At 37.5% G+C, this 15,646-nt stretch overlaps 1 pseudogene; it reads right to left on the reverse strand.

Annotated features, from left to right (window-relative positions):
• Nucleotides 1-894: 894 nt before the first annotated feature.
• On the reverse strand, nucleotides 895-15,107 carry LOC739668 (RNA-binding motif protein, Y chromosome, family 1 member F/J-like; annotated as a pseudogene).
• Between the last annotated feature and the right edge of the window lie 539 nt (nucleotides 15,108-15,646).

The raw sequence follows: 15,646 nt of genomic DNA on the forward strand, positions 1-15,646 counted from the left end.
GAGAATAGCTTGGACCCAGAAGGCAGCGGTTGCCATAAGCCAAGACAGAGCCACTGCACCCCAGCTTCGGCGACAAAGCTACACTTCATCTCAAAAAAATGTGATACTATCCCAACCACTCTAGATTATTCCTATCTGTAAGAACATATTACTACACCATTATTTACAACATCCATTGGCAAAATATTCAAGAAAAAATTAACGTGGGTACCTCACAAGACAAAACACTTACTTTCCACTATTTAAACTACGAACATTTAAATTCATTATGGTATGCACCTGAGAAACTTAGCTGGTTCACTTCTGATTTAGGTGAAAAAAAAAGTTTTCATTACCGTTATCCTCTTCAGTCACAGAATGCTTCACACAGAATGTTCTGGATGTCTTAAACTTTAGTATCAATACATCTAATTATTTCCTTTGACCTGTACTATTCCTCTAAAAAATAAACATTTTATGGTGAGGCAGACAGTTTTGTAGTCTTTCTGAAGACTTCTCCAACATTTTAACCTTGTTAGTTTTTAAAGAGAAACAGCCTAATTAGAAAACTTGAGCAGCTTGCAAGGGCGACATAACACATCCCTAATTTTGCATCTGTGTTCAAAGAAACAAAGGAAAACGTACAACAAACTACACAATTTACTCTCCTATTGAATTTGCTTTAAGCATGTGCGGCTAACCAATAACACCAGGCATCTTGCAGTACATGTAAAATTTTATTGTGAAAATTTTAAGGTAGGTATTACATCTAAACACTTTCCAAATAGCATCAACAAGTATGAAATTACTTTGAAAACAATTCCTTTTCCTTTGAATACCTCAAAAAATTCATGGAGGAAGTCAGTATCTACCTCTCTCCACAAAACCAACATGTTTCTGTCAGTAATATGCAGGTAACGATGCAGAAATAACATTTCAATTTTTGATTTGCAAACAAGGTTTGGTATGCAATAACTATTATTTTGAATGCTTGCTTTAATATCTGCTCGAGTCTCCTTTTTCAGATCGACTCTCCCCACCATCTACTATAGATGCCACATAACTTGAGATACCATATGCTTCACGAGGATCAGGGAGCACCCTACCCAGAGAAGGCGGATTCCTTTGGTCTTTTCTGCAAACATGCTCACGATCACAATAATGAAAATCACCACAGCTCCTTGAGTAACTCTCCCAACTTCTGCCATATCTATCTCGTGTATTACTATATGCATGGCAGGTGCTTCCACCATAAGACATCCGAGGCCCTCGTGCAGGTGGTGCATCATGAGAGGTCCCTGCAGGGTTGATAAAATAATATGTGGGACTACATTTAAACATTTTTACTGCTATCATTAAAGCATGAATTAGTTAAAGTACTATTTGGAAATATCTGCTTTCCTCCGCCTTTGTTGACAGGATATTAATCAAGTCTTCAATAGTCAGAAGGTTTTATTTAAGAGAAGTGTAAGAGTAGTAGTTTGCAGCTTAACAAACTTAATTCTAAAGTAAATGCTCAGTCACATTTTCTTAACGTTAACTGAAGTTCTCACCTTCATATCATTCCCTAGGCTTTATACTGATAATGAGTACCAGATAAGCACTGTTTATTTTATTATTTGTGCACAATGATGAAAATGAATAAATATGTTTCTGGGATGATCAAAAAAAAAGAATACTCAATATTTAAACATGTTGCATATGTCCTTTACAATTTTCCTTAGAATTTCATTAAAATAACAATCCGGTCTATTAAATAAAATTCTGTAATTTACAAATCCATCCTGGACCCTTACCGTATCCCTGAAATGCATCTCTATAAGAACTTCCACGTAGATGTTCAGAATGATCTCTACCAAGGGCCTCACCGTAGCCATCGTGATAACTAAATTGAAAAAAAAAAGTCTTTTCAATTTCCGAATGAACAATTTAAGAAATCCATTTGATAAATCCAGATAACATGACAGTACCTATATCCTCTAGAGGAATGTTCATCCCAACTAGAATGACCATAATCACGGTATGCATAGTCTCTAGGTGGTGGAGTATAATCCCTGGTTTCTCGGGAACTTGGACTATTTCTGCGTGCACAAGTTTAAGCAAGGAATGTTAAACTGTCAAATTGTAGTATCCAAAATAGAACTACATTACAACTTAAACACAGTTAAATTGCCAACCATCTAAATAAAATACCCACAGATCCCAAATGCCCAAAATGCCCAAATGCCCAAAAGGCACATGAAACAGATACTGATAATCAATGATGCAGGAAATGCATTTCAAATAAAAAAGGAGCTTCCACACTTCACACACACACACTGGAAGGGCAATAAATTTTCAAAAGCAGGAAATAACAAGTGTTTGAGAGGATGTAGATAAATTGGAGCCCTGACACAATGTTATTTGGAATGAACAATATAAGAAATCTATTTGATAAATCCAGAAAAAGTTACAGTATCTATATCCTCTAGAGGAATGTTCATCCTGCCTAGAATGACCATAGTCTCAGTATGCCTAGCCTCTAGATGGTGGAGCATAATCCCTAGTTTCTCGGGAACTTAGATGATTTCTCTGTGCATAAGTTTAAGCAACAAATTTTAACTTTTCATCTTCTAGTATCGAATACTTGACTAACTTACAACTTTAAATTAAAAGGCCAAACATCTAAATAGATATTTCTCCAAATAAAATAGGCAAATGGCCAAAAAGCACAAGGGACAGATACTCATATTCAGTGATTCAGAAAATGCATTTCTTTTTGTTTTATTATACTTTAAGTTCTAGGATACATGTGCATGATGAGTTAATGGGTGCAGAAAATGCATTTCAAATCCAAAATGAGATATCATATTTCACACACACAGATGAATGGCAATAAATTTTCAAAAGCAGGAAATAAAAAGTGTTTGAGAGGATGTAGATAAATTGGAGCCCTGATACAATGTTAGTTGGAATGAACAATTTAAGAAATCTATTTGACAAATCCAGAAAAGGTACAGTACCTATATCCCCTAGAATAACTTTCATGCCGACGAGAATGACCATAATCATGGTAAGCATGGCCTCTAGATGTTGGAGGATAATCCCTAGTTTCTCGGGAACTTCGATGATTTCTGTATGCATAAGTTTAAGCAACAAATTTAAATTTTCTACTTCTAGTATCTGATATATGACTAACTTACAACTTAAACAAAATTAAAAGGCCAAACATCTAAACAGATATTTCTCCAAATAAAATGGGCAAATGCCCAAAAAGCACATGGGACAGATACTCATATTCAGTGATTCAGAAAATGCATTTCTTTTTTTTTAATTATACTTTAAGTTCTAGGGTACATGTGCATGATGGGTTAATAGGTGCAGAAAATGCATTTCAAATCCAAAATGAGATATCATATTTCACACACACAGATGAATGGCAATAAATTTTCAAAAGCAGGAAATAACAAGTGTTTGAGAGGATGTAGGTAAATTGGAGCCCTGATACAATGTTAGTTGGAACAAACAATTTGAGAAATCTATTTGACAAATCCAGAAAAAGGTACAGTACCTATATCCTCTGGAATAAGTTTCATGCCGACGAGAATGACCACAATCACGGTATGCATGGCCTCTAGATGGTGGAGCATAATCCCTAGTTTCTCGGGAACTTCGATGATTTCTGTATGCATAAGTTTAAGCAACAAATTTTAAATTTTCAACTTCTAGTATCCGATATATGATTAACTTACAACTTAAACAAAATTAAAAGGCCAAACATCTAAATAGATATTTCTCCAAATAAAATGGGCAAATGCCCAAGATGCACATGGGACAGACACTCATATTCAGTGCTTCAGAAAATGCATTTATTTTTTTTATTATACTTTAAGTTCTAGGGTACATGTGCATGATGAATTAATGGGTGCAGAAAATGCATTTCAAATCCAGAATGGGATATCATATTTCACACACACACACTGGAAGGGCAATAAATTTTCAAAAGCAGGAAATAACAAGTGTTTGAGAGGATGTAGATAAATTGGAGCCCTGATAGAACGTTAGTTGGAATGAACAATTTAAGAAATCTATTTGACAAATCCAGAAAAAGGTACAGTACCTTTATCCTCTAGAGGAATGTTCATCCCGATTAGAATGACCATTATCACGGTATGCATAGCCTCTAGATGGTGGAGATGGTGGAGCATAATCCCTCGTTTCTTGGCAACTTGGATGATTTCTGTGTGCATAAGTTTAAGCAACAAATTTTAAATTTTCAACTTCTAGTATCCAATACATGACTAACTTACAACTTAAACAAAATTAAAAGGCCAAACTTCTAAACAGTTTTTCCCCAAATAAAATCGGCAAATGCCCAAAAAGCACATGGGACAGATACTCATATTCAGTGATGCAGAAAATGCATTTCTTTTTGTTTTATTATACTTTAAGTTCTAGGACACAAGTGCATGATGAGTTAATGGGTGCAGAAAATGCATTTCAAATCCAAAATGGGATATCATATTTCAAACACACATTGGAATGGCAATAAACTTCAAACAGCAGGAAATAACAAGTGTTTGAGAGGATGTAGATCAATTGGAATGCTGATACAATGCTAGGTTGGAACGGAACATGATGCAGCTACTATGGAGAAATGTGGTGGTTCCTCAAGAAAACAAACATCATTATCATAGGACCATGCAATTCCACTCATATACACCCAGAACCGAATAGGCATACTCAAACAAATATTGGTGCGTAGAAATACTCGGGTGGAAACAACCCAGATAAAATAATGGGTTAATAGCTTGTGGAAGGAGTGAAGTGCTATGATGTAAATGAACCTTCAGGACATCATGCAAAAGGAGAGGAGACAAATACAAAAAGTCATGTAGTGTTTGAGCACATTAACATTAAATACCCACAACAGGTTAAGTTCAGAGGCAGAACACTGACTGGTGTTATCTAGCAGCTGAGGAAAAGGAGAAACTGGGAGGGACTGCTTAACTGGTAGTTGGAGTTTTAATTTGGAGTAATGAAAATGTTCTGGAAGTCGATGGAGGTAGTTGTTGCCTGGCACAGAACGTATTAAACACCACTTAACTGTTCACCTTATAATATTTAATTTTGTTATGTGAATTTCATCACCACAGAAAAGAAAATCAACTGTGTTTTTTAATTTTTCCTTTACCCATCGTTAGTTGCATAACCATCATATCTTGGTGACATGCGATCATTTCTCCAGGAAGATATTGTCCCTCTGCGTGGAGGAACTCCATAATTCTCTCTTCTTTGTGACATGGGACCTTTAACATTCAAATGATGGAACATTACATAAAGAACACCAAATCTGAAACACTATTTTCTCTTCTCTCAAACAACTTTTTTAAATTATTTCTTCTATGACTCCATTCTTTGTTTCCTAAATTACTAGACAGACATGACACTGTGAATATTTCTCATGGCTTTGGATAATCCCATGGCTTCCACAAGGCCAGTTCTTCTAATGAAGCTGAAGGCAAACATTAATGCTTAGGTAAAAGTTCATTTGTAATGGTTAATAACTACTTAGTTCTTATTTTCCTTTTCATGTAAATTACTGATGACTGTGAGTGACACAGGGAAAACACGTAAAACCATCAAACTCTTCACTGATTTTAAAGTTTACATACATTGTCCTTTCTCAGCCAAAGAAGGTAGATTTTCCAATATCATTCAGTCCATCTCACACACACATAAATACAGCTACCTTTAAATGACTATATGCTAAATGTTTACATAAAAGTTCTTTATCTCTAACTGGTTGGCTCTATCTTAAATGTTGACAAATTTAAATGTATTAGTGAAGATTTTCTAATGATGGTCAGGATTTGCTTTTACTGCAAAGAAAGCAATGCTATGCAAGGGGTCATTACAACATTGTTGCTATTTCAAAATAGAAAGTTTCTCCTTTAATATATTCTTCACTTGCTATTCCTTAGAGGTCAGTGTTTCACATATGATACCTTCACTGGCTAATTTTCCAATGGAAATGTGTTGGCTTGGGTATCCTGAAGCCAATAAATACCTCCTTTCACCGATACTCTACGTATGAAATGTAAAATTGAAAATGGCAGTTTTTAACTTCCTCCATATGTGGATGGAGGACTAAGAAAGAATTTTAATTTGCTCTGCTTAAACTTCCTTGCTAAGAACTTTTATTTATTGTCTTATTTTCTTCTGCTCAGTCTGCAGTCTTACAATTCTCAAAAGTATTACTTGCATTCAACCCTACTGCTCACCTCATGTTGCTTAGTTCTAAATTCTCTCCTCAAATAATTTCAAATCTTACACTAAGGACCTTGTGTTAATGTTTAAACATCCCGGTACAATCTCAATTACTGATTTACATACACCTATATTTCACAACTCTGCATTTCTGTGATATCCACTTAATTTAAGAATTTTGGACTCCTACGTGTCTACCTCTCGAGCCTTAAATTTATTTTTAAATCATATTTAAGCCCAATGACTCCTTGTCTGCTAAATGCTCTTGTAGTTCTTTTGAATCTTCATGCAAGCAGTGAGTATGCCTTGCACATACGCATTACTGAGGTCTCAGAAGCTGGATGGCCAGGCTTAGCGGCTCACACTGTGAGTGAGTGTGGAAGGCTGAGGCAGCTGGACCGCTTGAGCCCCAGGCTTTAACATCAGTTTTGACAATGTAGTCAGATCCTCTCTCTACAAAAACATAGGAAAAAAATGTAGCTAGGTGTGCTGCTGCATGCCTGTAGTTGCAGAAACTCGGGAGGCTGAAACAGCAGAATTGCTTGAGCCCAGGAATTTGAGGCTATAGTAAGCCGTCATCTCACAAATTTGAGGCTATGGTAAGCCGTCATCTCACATAGTGCACTCTCACCTAGTAAGAGCAAGACTCCAACCCGGCAAAGTCACCGAACAAGCAATTTTTAGAATGGGACACCAGGGGACTTAGGAAATGGAAGAATTAATTACATCAAGAAGCCTACCATCAAAGAATACTGCTAGGAACTTTTAGAAAAATTAAGGGGAATTTTCTAGCCAACACAGGATTAAAAGGAATGTTGGCCTCACTCTAATCATTTCTTTGATCTGCAATGAGAAGCTCAAGTATTTCTTCAACATAAATCTGAAAGGTACCTAGTGAGATAGAAACTATAATAAAAGCTATCAATCAGCAATTATGCTCACGTATGTGTCACTTCCCTTTTGTTCAATGAACTTAAAGCTAAGCATTCAGGTAAAACGGCTCATTTTCAGTCATACAAAAACTACGGTCTTTCTGTCAGGTAGCATTTACCTTGGCTTCCCATCCAACTACTGCTTCTTGCCACAGCAGAAGGAGCAGATTTTTTCAGAGGAGGACCTCCACTTCTTGAAGATGGACCTCTTTTAACTGGAGTGAGTCCCCTAGAATAACTCATCTTGAGATCAGGAGTGTATCCACCATCATCTGTATTTCAAACAAAATCTTTTTAGTTAACTAACATCACTGTTTCTTAAATGGCTAAGTTTTAGTTGTTTACAAATATTTTCTACATTTTATAACAAATTCACATTTTGTCTAAACTAATAAAATTAGCATTTCTACATGGTATTAGTACACTTCAAGCAATAAAAGTTCATTTAGAAAATCAAGAAAGAAACTCAAGTATCATAATATATCGGTATGAGGGAGAGATGTGGGAAAATGGGGCGTGAACAGGGCAGAAACCTATCACTAAAATATCTAAATATAATAGGCATAAAAATATTAAAAGAAAAATGATAACTGACTGTTTATATCCTTCTGTAATGAGGAAAAATTTTCAAAGCACATCATAAAGATAAACTAATTTCCATTCAAAGAAACTCAAATATTTCCAATACCAAGAAGTCACATATCAGGAAAATACATTGTCTCTAAAATTTGTTAACACAATATAGAATTCTTAAAATTCCCTTATGAGACACTAATTTTCAGATGAGACTATGCTGAATTTTAACAGTCTTTAAGAATTGCATATTCGGTAATATAAACATTTTTATACATCTACAAAAATGTAGATATATGCCAATTGCCAGGTGGTGTTACAGGTTAGAATTTATATATACATTCTCGTCCGTGGCAGAGTATAATTGAACCTCACCCTCAAGATCAGTGGAGACAAAATAGCCATGAAGCTATGCATCTTAAACTGGAGCAAACACTGCAATTTCAACTTGAAAACAATCTCCAATTAATTACACGTCTGGTTATTAAAACTCCAAGTTAATTGTTAGAGTTTTGAAGGTTGGTTAATAGATAATACAACTTAACCAACAGGTTTATTTATTTATTTATTCAGATGCACTCTTGCCCTATCACGCAGGCTGGAGTACCATGGCATAACCTTGGCTCACTGCAGCTTTTGCCTCCCAGGTTCCCGTGATTCTCCTGCCTCAGCCTCCTGAGTAGCTGGGATTACAGGTGCACGCCACCACGCCCAGGCAAATTTTTTTTGTATCTTTAGGAGAGACAGGGTTTCACCATGTTGGCCAGGCTGGTCTGGAAATCCTGACCTCGTGGTCCACCTGCCCTGTACTCCCCAGGTGCTGAGGTGACAGGCGTGAGCCACCTCGCCCAGCCCATCCAACAGTTTTTTTTTTCCTTTTTTTAAAATATATGGTTTGTTTTTCTTTTGGATGTAAAGATGGACCCCTCATTTCTATTAAGTAAATCACTCATAAATATCATTTTCAGTGACTCAGCCTCCAGCAAAGAAAGATTCATACATATCTGTGAAGCCGTGGTTTTTAGAACTTTCCAGAGTCACACACTCTTTTCAGAAATTAAAGTTCTACATTTCTTCAATTGAAAATGCTTTATGGCAGGCCAATGTACAAACTCTCTGTATCAAAATTACAAAGCAATACATTTGCATAGATGTTTCCACATGTAGACACAAGAAAACAAATACTGCAAAATCAATCTTCAGTATTCAGTTACTTTTTCCTGTTGGAAAATTTTAAATATTACATCGTACTTTGATAATACAACTGACACGAAGTTCTGGGCCCTAAAGTAGAAAACTCTAAAGTATAATGAATATAAATGGGTTCTGCAGAAAACCGGTTGAGTACAGGCAATCAGCATTCACAAACACAACCCAGTTTCAAATGTGTGTTACTTCAATGCAAACTTACTATAATTTTAAAACAAATGTTAGATATTAGTTCAATCATTCTTCTAATACGCCTTTAGTACTTAGAAATAAGTTTGCTTATTATCAATAAGCTAATTTTCTCTTCATACAGGAAATTAAAAAATTGAGAAATTTCGATATCGTCAAACTTATTTTCTTTCAGTCCTATGGTTCCATCTTTATATTTTAAAACATTACCCAGGTGTCCTTCATGTGAGGGAAGCCACCCTCTTGTTCCTCCACTGCTTCCTCTTGCAGATCTCAGACTTCCTGAAGGGCTTCTGTTTCTCGAAGAAGCTGGTGGTCTCCGCCTACCATCACTTTGAAAAGATGGTTTCTTGGCTTGTTCTACTTTTATTGCTTTTCCATCCAAAGACTAGAAGTATTAAGGGTACTATCAATAACACTGGCACATTTAACGTATGCACATTTTACAAACATTTTTACATCAACTGTAGTTCAATTCGAGGTATTTTCTCTCAAAAGGAAACTTTTTTTTCTCCTAAAATGAACACATCTTTCGCAATGCCAAATTTGAGACAGTTACTGAGCACATGCCTTCCATTAAGGGATCAAACACAAATTCTATTTTTCAAATTCCTTGAAAACTCCTCCATTATTAAAAAAAAAAACTCAAACATAAAAAAAAGATTGACCCATCACACATTCTATGGAAGAATGTGGCACATCTGTTTTTTACAATATATAATCCACTTCATCTTTGTAGTCACATCACTGATTTGAAAGTTGCAATGTCCCAACGAAACTTGTGTCATTTAAAAAAAAATGAGCTTACTTTTTCAGAGTGATTAGTCACATTACTCATTATGAGTTGTTTCTTGTTGGATTTGCTAACACTTACATAAAATGTCCCCATATGATTTACAATTCTATATTGACTCTAAAAATGTTTCTGTAAATGTGATCCTTGTTTGATCTCATTAAGTTTTCTTGCCTTACTCATTTCTTACCTTGCCTTAGACGTGCCCCTAAAAAACGAATCTTAATATAGTACTTCAGGTAATTTCTCAGAAATGCTTAACTATCCTAATTAATTTCATAATAACATTTTTCACTGTAATCTTTTCTACAGGCCACAGCAATTTTTGAAAACAGTTCAGCTAATAATGCGATTTTAAAATTACATGGCTTTTGTTATTTGGAGGAAGGACTTAAATCCCTGAACAAGACCCCTTGCAGCCACATCGCCCGTTGTTCCTACCTTGAAACTTCTTTTGTTATTTCTGGGCTCAAAATATTTTCCCCAGATTTGCCCATGGCTGCTTCCTTCCCAGTGTTCTGAAGTCAGCCAAAATTCCTTAACTGTTAATTCCCCCTGAAAACTCGAAGAACCTCCTTTATTGGCCATCTTAACATTAATGTGCATACAACATTCATAGTTATTTTAACACAATAAAATATGTGAGATGAAGTAATTTAGAAATAACGTTGGCTGGGCACGGTGGCTCACACCTGTAATCCCAATACTTTGGGAGGCCGAGGCAGGTAGATCATGAGGTGAAGAGATACAGCTCATCCTGGCTAACAGGGTGAAACCCCATCCCTACTCAAAGTACAAAATTAGCTGGGCGTGGTGGCACGCCTCTGTAGCCCCTGGTACTGGGAGGCTGAGGCAGGAGAATCGCTTGAACCCGGGAGGCGAAGGTTGCAGTAAGCCAAGATGGCCCCACTGCAATCCAGCCTAGGGCATGCAGCGAGTCTCCAACTTAAAAAACAAACAAACGAACAAAAACTTTACACAAATTATCTGCCCTTTTGCTTGGAAACTAGAGGGAAAAAAGAAATTATCATAGATTCCTATACAGAAGTCAAAATTATCTCCATACCTACCACAAAGCCATGAACCAAAAGCAACTCTCGGTTTCTACCACAGCTTGAAATACTAATTTATAAGGGTGAATAAAAATGTACTTTCTGCTATGTGACAGGAAGTGTGCTAGATGTAACAGAAAGAAAAGCAACTAGCAAGACTTAAATATGCACTATATACAATTTCACGATCAATAGATTAATACATAGTACAGCGAGTAGAAAATACCTACAATACGCAATGAGGAAGAAAATATGAAATCTAAGTGGTTTTTGAAGCATAAATTTTATTTATGAGCCATACACAGGGAAGGATAATTCTCAAGAAGTCTGAAAAAGCACTTTGGGAATAGCCTGAAGACTAACAGGACCTAAAAACAGATTGGGATAATGTTATTTATTTATTTTATTTATTTTTTGTTTTTTTGAGACGGATTCTTGCTCTGTTGCCAGGCTGGAGTGCGTCGGCGTGGTCTCGGCTCACTGCAACCTCTGCCTCCTTGGGTTTAACCGATTCCCCTGCCTCAGCTTACTGACTAGCCGGAACTACAGGCCCACACAACCAGATGCAGCTAATTTCTTTTTTTTTTATTTTAGTAGCGACAGGGTTTCACCATGTTGGCCATTATGGTTTCTTTCTCCTGACCTTGTGATCTGCCCGCCTTGGCCACCCAAAGTGTTGGGATTACATGCATGAGCCACCATGCCCGGCATGATTGGGATAATGCTATAAAGCAAAAAACACTAAAGAGCACAGAATGGAATGCTCTTGACTACAATGTAAAGGAATTCAATAATTAATATAATTACATAGAAGTTTAAAGCTTAAGTAAACACACAATCTCTAGATTTAAGACTCAACAGGACAAGAGACCATTGGTTCAATCAAAACAAGTCCTCAAACACACTGGGGAAATGAGTAATTAGCTATTCATGTTACATAAATTACTCTGGTGACAGGAAAGAAATGTCCTTAGGAGAAAAAGCAAGCACGGAGCCAAGAATGCCAGTTACTTCTTCTGTTATCTGACTTCAATGTTCTCATATTATTTTCTATTTTCAACTACTTAACCTTTCCGTAAATGTAAGGGTCTTATTTAAATACACTTGTGCAAGAATATATTTTCATAAAATACATTCTTCAAGAAGGAAAGAGTCTTTCCTTCTTGTGCGTCTGTTATTAATAGCATTTAATAAATATTGACTTATTACTTTCATTTACATGAGGGTTCCTTTTAAGTTTTAAAGCTCTTCAAAACCTTTTAAAATCTATTTGCACTCATATCGAAATACAAACATAGGAAAAGGTTACCAAATATTAATTTATAGAATGTTAATTCCAATACCCTTCCAACTACACTTGCACGTATATGGCACAAAAAAGAGGATGGCTTCATATGTCATTCTACTATCTTCAAAAGTTTAGTAATATTAAAAAGACCTAGAAATATTGTTAATTGAAGAACAGAGTTAGAATATTAGTAATAAGGGACTCTTACCTTTCCATTCATATCTTTGGCAGCATTCTTAGCATCTGCAGGGTTCTCAAAAGTAATAAATGCAAAGCCTCTGGATTTGCTGGTTCGATCCTTTATCAAAAGAACTAAAATATATGAAAACAATTTACATTCATATAATGGACTCATCAAGGTACTCACCATCTAAAGGTTACATCAAACTAAAAAATAATTGCATTTCGCATCACTATTATGGTTCTCAGTACTCAGTCACCCCTACAGTCAGTCTAGTTTATTCCAGTTTGTTTCGGAACTCCACAGCACATTTACTTTCCCTCATTTTCCTTTCTAAGTAGTAGGTTATCCTTTCCACAGAACCTTAACCTACTACTATGAGAATTTTCCAAATATCAAACGGATACTACAAAATAAGAGTTTAAAATGCATAAGGCATTTTAACGTAGGTATACAATGAACTTCGAAAAAATATATTTTTTCAAAACATATATATATATAACATACATATTTTAAACATACATATTGAAATATACATGTGAAAATACACACACACACACACACACACACACACACACACACAGAGACACGGTTTTAAGAGTTACCTTCTGATATGGGACCATGTTTCCCAAATACTGCTTTAAGCATCTTCTCATTGGTTTCTCTATTGAAGCCACCAATGAAAAGCTTGCCAGGATGATCTGCTTCTACCATTGTGCTGTAAATGGTAAAAAATTATCTATATTTAGATATAAATAAGCTAAAAAGAGAAAATTTTATTACGTACTGTGCTGAAAACCCAAGTAAAATTCCCTTCCCGAGGCTGACATCTTTTTAGTATTTCTTACTTTATATATGTAAAATTTGTAACACTCAGAGCAGAGGGGCACTAACTTCATGGACAAATGCTGCATTTTAGTATGTACCTGACAAAATCTCACTTCTAAAAATTAGATAAGAAAAGCTATTGTAATTTTCCTCAGTTGCAATATGAAGAATGTCCCCATTTAAATAATTTTATTTGAAAAGAATCTATTTATGAGGTACAGTGTGATGTTTTGCATATTTTCTTTCTTGAGATGTATGTCTCCTGTTGCCAAAGTGAACTGCTCACTGCAGGCTCTTCCACCCAGCCTCAACTGATCTTCCTACATCTCAGCTTCCCAAGTAGCTAGTACTACAGGCGCTTTCTACCACAGCTGGGCAATTTTTTGTATTTTTAAAAATAGACAAGGGTTTCCCCATAGTGCCCAAGCTAGTCTCCAAATCTTCGGCTCAAGTGTTCTGCCGGCTTGGGACTACCAAAGTGATGGGATTTCAAGGGTGACTCACCACATTCAGCATGATATTTGGATAAGAAATTAAATCGAGCTACTTAAAATGTTCTAGGAGGAGAATATTTTAAATAGTTTACCATCTTTTAGTGATTTGAAATATACAATAGGTCAAAGATCCCCAAACCCTAGCCTTCAACCCGTACCTATCTGTGGCCTGAATGTGATGCCGGAGGATGACATGTAATACCTGTCTGTGGAGAATGTAACGCCTGAGGATGACCTGAGGTGGTACACTTTTATCCGGAAACCATCCTCCCTACTCCCTCGCTGGCCCTCCCTGTCCCCGTGACAGCCTCACTGCCCCACCAGGCCTCTGTCACATTGCTCCTACCGGAAGACCCGCCCCACCACGTGCCCCTCGGAGCCCTGCCGCCAGCCCCCACTCCCAAACGTGTCCACCTCGCCGCCTTCTTCCCCTGCGCAACCCTTGTCTGAGGAAAAACTGACTTCTACTAAACCAGTCCCTGATGCGAAAATAGCAATGAAAGAGTCCATTACGTTACCCAGGCTGGTCTCAAACTCCTGACTTCAAGCCATCCTCCGACCTCCACTTCCCAAAATGCTAGGATTACAGGAGTAAGGCAGTGTGCCAGGTTAACAGAATAACTTAAGCGCATCTATTTTGTTCCAGTTTTCGGCTATCTAACTCCATTTATCTCGATTACACCCACTTATTCGGTTTAAATTATTTACGGTGCCAAAGATACATGAAACATCTTTCAAATACTGTCATACAACGAAGGAGACAATCACAGGCTTTACAGAGGCAAACTGAAACTCAGATTATTTGTGGCCCCATATTTCTACATACACTAAAGTAACACAATTTATGTCAAAATTTGATAATTTCTTCCAAGCAAATCAGACACGCGACATGTGCTAACTAAAAGTGTGACTTTTTAATCGCAGTGGTTAAGTGTATTGCCTGTATTCTGAATTATGACCACATTCACAGAGAAAACCCGCTTTAATAAAAAGTGCACATGAAAACAAATGGCGGCTTAGCACCACCTCCCACAACTAGTCGGACATATTAGGCACTTAAAGGTAGAATCCTTAGCAAAAATCAATGAGTTTAACGAAAGTGAGTCTCTTAATAGCACTGAGGAGTTCTTTCCCCCACTGACTCCTCCCGTAATTCAACAACCACACATAGAAAACCCATCCCCTTTTGTAGGCAAAATCCCAAACCTTTGCTTTCTATTCTTGCCGAGAGACCCAGCTGTCCAGAGAAACAGAAAATACCTGCGCTTTTTAGTAGGACAAAGAGCCTGAAGTTCGCCTGGCCCTCAGGCCGTACGGAACCGGCTTCGGAACACCACAGGGCCAACTGCGGGAAGGACAGCTACAGCCACCCTGAGAGGGAAGGACGCCGGAAGCCGTGCCCGGAAATCCCGCCTACCTCCAGCGGCCAATCATTGCGAAGGCGGTGGGCGTCAGCCAGTTCCTGCGAAGGCTGTGGGCGTGTCCTGAGGCCCCTCCGCCCCAGCTGGCCTGCAGCTCCATCATCTCGCGGTAACTCTTCCGAGACCACGCTTGTGCCATGTGGCGGGCGGCGGTGGAATAAGGCACACGCGAACTGTGAGCCCTTTGCAATTGTGGGCATGGAAGACCTACACCCTAACTGGCATCCTGAGTGTGGCAAGACATTAATTAGCCCCCAGGGAACACATGAAACATCTGACTTCATTAAGCAGGCTAGGCTGATGGTACCGAATATTGCAGATCCAGAGGGGAGAGAGAGGGACAAGCGCTGCCCGCTGGGGCGAGGGCAGCGGCGGTGGCTTGGGGGGATTGGGGCAGGGCGGGTGCGTGGGACTAAAGTCGACTGGTACGTTGCTGAGGTGGAATTCCTCTGCACCAG

This window comes from Pan troglodytes, chromosome Y (genome assembly GCF_028858775.2).
Source record: "Pan troglodytes isolate AG18354 chromosome Y, NHGRI_mPanTro3-v2.0_pri, whole genome shotgun sequence".
Taxonomy (NCBI): Eukaryota; Metazoa; Chordata; class Mammalia; order Primates; family Hominidae; genus Pan; species Pan troglodytes.